Below are 8,948 nucleotides of genomic sequence, written 5' to 3'. Positions count from 1 at the left end.
GGGACACTCAGGGTCAGACTCTCTCCAGACACGGCTTCACTTGGTCAGACTCTCACCGGACACGGGGTCACTCAGGGTCAGACACTCTCCGGACATGGGGTCACTCAGGGTCAGACTCTCTCCGGACACAGGGTCACTCAGGCTCAGATTCTCTCCAGACATGGGGTCACTCAGGGTCAGACTCTCTCCGGACACGGGGTCACTCAGCGTCAGACTTTCTGGACACGGGGTCATTCATGGTCAGACTCTCTGGACACGGGTTCACTCAGGGTCAGACTCTCTGGACACGGGGTCACTCAGGGTCAGACTATCTTCGGACACAGGGTCACTCAGGGTCAGACACCTTCCAGTCACGGGGTCACTCAGGGTCAGACTCTCTGGACACGGAGTCACTAAGGGTCAGACTGTCTCTGGACACGGGGTCACTCAGGGTCAGACTCTCTCCGCACATGGGGTCACTCAGGGTCAGACTTTCTCTGGACACGGGGTCACTCAGAATCAGGCTCTCTCCGGACACAGCGTCACTCAGCGTCAGACTCTCTCCGGACACGGGGTCTGTCAGGGTCAGACTATTTCCGTACACGGGGTCACTCAGGGTCAGACTCTCTCCGGACATGGGGTCACACAGGGTCAGATTCTCTTCGGACATGGGGTCACTCAGGGTCAGACTCTCTCCGGACACAGGGTCACTCAGGTTCAGACTGTCTCCGGACACAGGGCCACTCAGGGTCAGGCTCTCTCCGGACACAGGGTCACTCAGGGTCAGACTCTCTCTGGATACGGTGTCACTCAGGGTCAGACTCTCTCCAGAAACGGGGTCACTCAGGGTCAGACTCTCTCTGGACATGGGGTCACTCAGGGTCATAATCTCTCCGTACACGGGGTCACTCAGGGTCAGACACTCTCCGGACGAAGGGTCACTCAGGGTCAGACTCTCTCCAGACCCATGGTCACTCGGTCAGACTCTCACCGGACACGGGGTCACTCAGGGTCAGACTCTCTCCGGACATGGGGTCACTCAGGGTCAGACTCTCTCCGGAAACAGGGTCACTCAGGCTCAGATTCTCTCCAGACATGGGATCACTCAGGGTCAGACTCTCTCCTGACACAGGATCACTCAGGGTCAGACTCTCTGGACACGGGGTCATTCAGGGTCTGACTCTCTGGATCCGGAGTCACTCAGGGTCAGACTCTCTGGACACGGGGTCACTCAGGGTCAGACTATCTTCGGACACAGGATCACTCAGGGTCAGACACCTTCCGGACACTGGGTCACTCAGGGTCAGACTCTCTGGACACGGGGTCACTAAGGGTCAGACTGTCTCCGGACACGGGGTCACTCAGGGTCAGACTCTCTCCGGACATGGGGTCACTCAGAGTCAGGCTCTCTCCGGACACAGCGTCACTCAGCGTCAGACTCTCTCCGGACACGGGGTCACTCAGGGTCAGACTGTCTCTGGACACGGGGTCACACTGTGTCAGACTGTCACCGGACACAGGGCCACAGGGTCAGGCTCTCTCCGGACACCGGGTCACTCAGGGTCAGACTCTCTCTGGACACAGGGTCACTCAGGGTCAGACTCTCTCCAGACACGGGGTCACTTGGTCAGACTCTCACCGGACACGGTGTCACTCAGGGTCAGAGTCTCTCCGGACATGGAGTCACTCAGGGTCAGACTCTCTCCAGACACGTGGTCACTCAGGGTCAGACTCTCTCCAGACACGTGGTCACTCAGGGTCAGACTGTCTCCGGACACGGGGTCACACTGTGTCAGACTGTCTCCGGACACAGGGCCACAGGGTCAGGCTCTCTCCGGACACCGGGTCACTCAGGGTCAGACTCTCTCCGGACACAGGGTCACTCAGGGTCAGACTCTCTCCAGACACGGGGTCACTTGGTCAGACTCTCACCGGACACGGCGTCACTCAGGGTCAGACTCTCTCCGGACATGGAGTCACTCAGGGTCAGACTGTCTCCGGACACAGAGTCATTCAGGGTCAGACTTTCTCCGGACACTGGGTCACTCCGGGTCAGACTGTCTCCGGACACGGAGTCACTCAGGGTCAGACTCTCTCCGGACACGGGGTCACTCAGGGTCAGACTCTCTCCGGACATGGGGTCACTCAGGGTCAGACTCTCTCCAGACGCGTGGTCACTCAGGGTCAGACTCTCTCTGGACACGAAGTCACTCAGGGTCAGACTCTCTCCGGAAATGTGGTCACTCAGGGTCAGACTCTCTCTGGACACGGGGTCACTCAGGGTCAGACTGTCTCCGGACACAGGGCCACTCAGAGTCAGGCTCTCTCCGGACACAGCGTCACTCAGGGTCAGACTCTCTCCAGACACAGGGTCACTCAGGGTCAGACTCTTTCCGGACACAGGGTCACTCAGGGTCAGACTGTCTCCGGACATGGGGTCACTCAGGGTCAGACTCTCTGGACACGGGGTCACTCGGATCAGACTCTCTCCGGACATGGGGTCACACAGGGTCAGACTCTCTCCGGACACGGGGTCACATAGGGTCAGACTGTCTCCGGACACAGGGCCACAGGGTCAGGCACTCTCCAGACACCGGGACACTCAGGGTCAGAGTCTCTCCGGACACAGGGTCACTCAGGGTCAGACTCTCTCTAGACATGGGTTCACTTGGTCAGACTCTCACCGGACACGGGGTCACTCAGGGTCAGACTCTCTCCGGACATGGGGTCACTCAGGGTCAGACTCTCTCCGGAAACAGGGTCACTCAGGCTCAGATTCTCTCCAGACATGGGGTCACTCAGGGTCAGACTCTCTCCTGACACAGGATCACTCAGGGTCAGACTCTCTGGACATGGGGTCATTCAGGGTCTGACTCTCTGGACCCAGGGTCACTCAGGGTCAGACTCTCTGGACACGGGGTCACTCAGAGTCAGGCTCTCTCCGGACACAGCGTCACTCAGCGTCAGACTCTCTCCGGACACGGGGTCAGTCAGGGTCAGACTATTTACGGACACGGGGTCACTCAGGGTCAGACTCTCTCCGGACATGGGGTCACACAGGGTCAGATTCTCTCCGGACACGGGGTCACTCAAGGTCAGACTCTCTCCGGAAATGTGGTCACTCAGGGTCAGACTCTCTCCGGACACGGGGTCACTCAGGGTCAGCCTGTCTCCGGACACAGGGCCACTCAGAGTCAGGCTCTCTCCGGACACAGCGTCACTCAGGGTCAGACTCTCTCCAGACACGGGGTCACTCAGGGTCAGACTCTTTCCGGACACAGGGTCACTCAGGGTCAGACTCTGTCCGGACATGGAGTCACTCAGGGTCAGACTCTCTCCGGACACAGGGTCATTTTGGGTCAGACTTTCTCCGGACACTGGGTCACTCCAGGTCAGACTGTCTCCGGACACGGGGTCACTCAGGGTCAGACTCTCTCCGGACACGGGGTCACTCAGGGTCAGACTCTCTCCGGACATGGGTTCACTCAGGGTCAGACTCTCTCCAGACGCGTGGTCACTCAGGGTCAGACTCTCTCCGGACACGAAGTCACTCAGTGTCAGACTCTCTCCGGAAATGTGGTCACTCAGGGTCAGATTCTCTCCGGACACAGCGTCACTCGGATCAGACTCTTTCCGGACACGGTGTCACTCAGGGTCAGACTCTCTCCGGACATGGGGTCACTCAGGGTCAGACTGTCTCCAGACATGGGGTCACTCAGGGTCTGACTCTCTCCGGACACAGTGTCATTCAGGGTCAGACTCTCTCCGGACACAGGGTCACTCAGGGTCAGACTCTCTCCGGACATGGGGTCACTCAGGGTCAGACTCTCTGGACACGGGGTCACTCGGATCAGACTCTCTCCGGACATGGGGTCACACAGAGTCAGACTCTCTCCGGACACGGGGTCACACTGGGTCAGACTGTCTCCGGACACAGGGCCACAGGGTCAGACTCTCTCCGGACACGGGGTCACACTGGGTCAGACTGTCTCCGGACACAGGGTCACTCAGGGTCAGACTCTCTCCAGACACGGGGTCACTTGGTCAGACTCTCACCGGACACGGGGTCACTCAGGGTCAGACTCTCTCCAGACATGGAGTCACTCAGGGTCAGACTGTCTCCGGACACAGGGTCATTCAGGTTCAGACTTTCTCCGGACACTGGGTCACTCCGGGTCAGACTGTCTCTGGACACTGGGTCACTCTGGGTCAGACTCTCTCCAGACACGGGGTCACTCAGGGTCAGAATCTCTCCGGACACAGGGTCACTCAGGGTCAGACTGTCTCCGGACACATGGTCATTCAGGGTCAGACTCTCTGGACACGGGGTCACTCAGGGTCAGACTGTCTCCGGACAAGGGGTCACTCAGGGTCACACTCTCTCTGGACACGGGGTCACTCAGGGTCAGACAATCTGTAGACACGGATTCACTGAGGGTCAGACTGTTTCCGGACACGGGGTCACTCAGGGTCAGACTCTCTCCGGACATGGTGTCACTCAGGGTCAGACTCTCTCCAGACACGTGGTCACTCAGGGTCAGACTCTCTCCGGACACGAAGTCACTCAGGGTCAGACTCTCTCCGGAAATGTGGTCACTCAGGGTCAGACCCTCTCCGGACATGGGGTCACTCAGGGTCAGACTGTCTCCGGACACAGGGTCACTCAGGGTCAGACTCTCTCCGGACACAGCGTCACTCAGGGTCAGACTTTCTCCAGACACGGGGTCACTCAGGGTCAGACTCTTTACGGACACGGTGTCACTCAGGGTCAGACTCTCTCCGGACACGAAGTCACTCAGTGTCAGACTCTCTCCGGAAATGTGGTCACTCAGGGTCAGGTTCTCTCCGGACACAGCGTCACTCGGATCAGACTCTTTCCGGACACGGTGTCACTCAGGGTCAGACTCTCTCCGGACATGGGGTCACTCAGGGTCAGACTGTCTCCGGACATGGTGTCACTCAGGGTCAGACTCTCTCCGGACACAGGGTCACTCAGGGTCAGACTCTCTCCGGACACAGGTTCACTCAGGGTCAGACTCTCTCCGGACATGGGGTCACTCAGGGTCAGACTCTCTGGACACGGGGTCACTCGGATCAGACTCTCTCCGGACATGGTGTCACACAGAGTCAGACTCTCTCCGGACACGGGGTCACACTGGGTCAGATTCTCTACGGATACAGGGCCACAGGGTCAGGCTCTCTCCGGACACCGGGTCACTCAGGGTCAGACTCTCTCCGGACACAGGGTCACTCAGGGTCAGACTCTCTCCAGACACGGGGTCACTTGGTCAGACTCTCATCGGACACGGGCTCACTCAGGGTCAGACTCTCTCCAGACATGGAGTCACTCAGGGTCAGACTGTCTCCGGACACAGGGTCATTCAGGGTCAGACTTTCTCGGACAGTGGGTCACTCCGGGTCAGACTGTCTCTGGACACTGGGTCACTCTGGGTCAGACTCTCTCCGGACACGGGGTCACTCAGGGTCAGAATCTCTCCGGACACAGGGTCACTCAGGGTCAGACTGTCTCCGGACACAGGGTCATTCAGGGTCAGACTTTCTCCGGATATGGGGTCACTCAATGTCAGACTGTCTCCGGAAACAGGGTCACTCAGGGTCAGACTCTCTGGACACAGGGTCACTCAGGGTCAGACTGTCTCCGGACAAGGGGTCACTCATGGTCACACTCTCTCTGGACACGGGGTCACTCAGGGTCAGACAATCTGTAGACACGGATTCACTGAGGGTCAGACTGTTTCCGGACACGGGGTCACTCAGGATCAGACTCTCTCCGGATATGGGGTCACTCAGGGTCAGACTCTCTCCAGACACGTGGTCACTCAGGGTCAGACTGTCTCCGGAAATGTGGTCACTCAGGGTCAGACTCTCTCCGGACACGGGGTCACTCAGGTTCAGACTGTCTCCGGACACAGGGCCACTCAGAGTCAGGCTCTCCCCGGACACAGCGTCACTCAGGGTCAGACTCTCTCCGGACACGGGGTCACTCAGGGTCAGACTCTTTCCGGACACGGTGTCACTCAGGGTCAGACTCTCTCCGTACATGGGGTCACACAGGGTCAGACTCTCTCCAGACACAGGGTCACTCAGGGTCAGACTCTCTCCGGACACAGGGTCACTCAGGGTCAGACTGTCTCCGGATATGGGGTCACTCAGGGTCAGACTCTCTGGACACGGGGTCACTCGGATCAGACTCTCTCCGGACATGGGGTCACACAGGGTCGGACTCTCTCCGGTCACGGGGTCAAATAGGGTCAGACTGTCTCCGGACACAGGGCCACAGGGTCAGGCTCTCTCCGGACACCGGGACATTCAGGGTCAGACTCTCTCCAGACACGGGTTCACTTGGTCAGACTCTCACCGGACACGGGGTCACTCAGGGTCGGACACTCTCCGGACATGGGGTCACTCAGGGTCAGACTCTCTCCGGAAACAGAGTCACTCAGGCTCAGATTCTCTCCAGACATGGGGTCACTCAGGGTCAGACTCTCTCCGGACACGGGGTCACTCAGGGTCAGACTTTCTGGACACGGGGTCATTCATGGTCAGACTCTCTGGACACGGGTTCACTCAGGGTCAGACTCTCTGGACACGGGGTCACTCAGGGTCAGACTATCTTCGGACACAGGGTCACTCAGGGTCAGACACCTTCCAGTCACGGGGTCACTCAGGGTCAGACTCTCTGGAACGGGGTCACTAAGGGTCAGACTGTCTCTGGACACGGGGTCACTCAGGGTCAGACTCTCTCCGGACATGGGGTCACTCAGGGTCAGACTTTCTCCGGACACGGGGTCACTCAGAGTCAGGCTCTCTCCGGACACAGCGTCACTCAGCGTCAGACTCTCTCCGGACACGGGGTCTGTCAGGGTCAGACTATTTCCGTACACGGGGTCACTCAGGGTCAGACTCTCTCCGGACATGGGGTCACACAGGGTCAGATTCTCTTCGGACATGAGGTCACTCAGGGTCAGACTCTCTCCGGACACAGGGTCACTCAGGTTCAGACTGTCTCCGGACACAGGGCCACTCAGGGTCAGGCTCTCTCCGGACACAGGGTCACTCAGGGTCAGACTCTCTCTGGATACGGGGTCACTCAGGGTCAGACTCTCTCCAGACACGGGGTCACTCAGGGTCAGACTCTCTCTGGACATGGGGTCACTCAGGGTCATAATCTCTCCGTACACGGGGTCACTCAGGGTCAGACACTCTCTGGACGAAGGGTCACTCAGGGTCAGACTCTCTCCAGACCCATGGTCACTCGGTCAGACTCTCACCGGACACGGGGTCACTCAGGGTCAGACTCTCTCCGGGCATGGTGTCACTCAGGGTCAGACTCTCTCCGGACACAGGGTCACTCAGGTTCAGATTCTCTCCAGACACGGGGTCACTCAGGTTCAAACTGTCTCCGGACATGGGGTCACTCAGGGTCAGACTCTCTCCGGACAAGGAGTCACTCAGGGTCAGACTCTCTGGACACGGGGTCATTCAGGGTCTGACTCTCTGGATCCGGAGTCACTCAGGGTCAGACTCTCTGGACACGGGGTCACTCAGGGTCAGACTATCTTCGGACACAGGATCACTCAGGGTCAGACACCTTCCGGACACTGGGTCACTCAGGGTCAGACTCTCTGGACACGGGGTCACTAAGGGTCAGACTGTCTCCGGACACGGGGTCACTCAGGGTCAGACTCTCTCCGGACATGGGGTCACTCAGAGTCAGGCTCTCTCCGGAAACAGCGTCACTCAGCTTCAGACTCTCTCCGGACATGGGGTCACTCAGGGTCAGACTGTCTCTGGACACGGGGTCACACTGTGTCAGACTGTCACCGGACACAGGGCCACAGGGTCAGGCTCTCACCGGACACGGCGTCACTCAGGGTCAGACTCTCTCCGGACCTGGAGTCACTCAGGGTCAGACTCTCTCCAGACACGTGGTCACTCAGGGTCAGACTCTCTCCAGACACGTGGTCACTCAGGGTCAGACTCTCTCCAGACACGGGGTCACTTGGTCAGACTCTCACCGGACACGGCGTCACTCAGGGTCAGACTCTCTCCGGACATGGAGTCACTCAGGGTCAGACTGTCTCCGGACACAGGGTCATTCAGGGTCAGACTTTCTCCGGACACTGGGTCACTCCGGGTCAGACTGTCTCCGGACACGGAGTCACTCAGGGTCAGACTCTCTCCGGACACGGGGTCACTCAGGGTCAGACTCTCTCCGGACATGGGCTCACCCAGGGTCAGACTCTCTCTGGACACGGGGTCACTCAGGGTCAGACTCTCTCCGGATATGGGGTCACTCAGGGTCAGACTCTCTCCAGACGCGTGGTCACTCAGGGTCAGACTCTCTCTGGACACGAAGTCACTCAGGGTCAGACTCTCTCCGGAAATGTGGTCACTCAGGGTCAGACTCTCTCTGGACACGGGGTCACTCAGGGTCAGACTGTCTCCGGACACAGGGCCACTCAGAGTCAGGCTCTCTCCGGACACAGCGTCACTCAGGGTCAGACTCTCTCCAGACACAGGGTCACTCAGGGTCAGACTCTTTCCGGACACATGGTCACTCAGGGTCAGACTGTCTCCGGACATGGGGTCACTCAGGGTCAGACTCTCTGGACACGGGGTCACTCGGATCAGACTCTCTCCGGACATGGGGTCACACAGGGTCAGACTCTCTCCGGACACGGGGTCACATAGGGTCAGACTGTCTCCGGACACAGGGCCACAGGGTCAGGCTCTCTCCAGACACCGGGACACTCAGGGTCAGACTCTCTCCGGACACAGGGTCACTCAGGGTCAGACTCTCTCTAGACATGGGTTCACTTGGTCAGACTCTCACCGGACACGGGGTCACTCAGGGTCAGACTCTCTCCGGACATGGGGTCACTCAGGGTCAGACTCTCTCCGGAAACAGGGTCACTCAGGCTCAGATTCTCTCCAGACATGGGATC

Source organism: Pristiophorus japonicus, chromosome Y (genome assembly GCF_044704955.1).
Source record: "Pristiophorus japonicus isolate sPriJap1 chromosome Y, sPriJap1.hap1, whole genome shotgun sequence".
In the NCBI taxonomy this organism is placed as follows: domain Eukaryota; kingdom Metazoa; phylum Chordata; class Chondrichthyes; family Pristiophoridae; genus Pristiophorus; species Pristiophorus japonicus.
The sequence above is the reverse complement of the archived record's forward strand: the minus strand, read 5'-3'. Positions refer to the sequence as shown.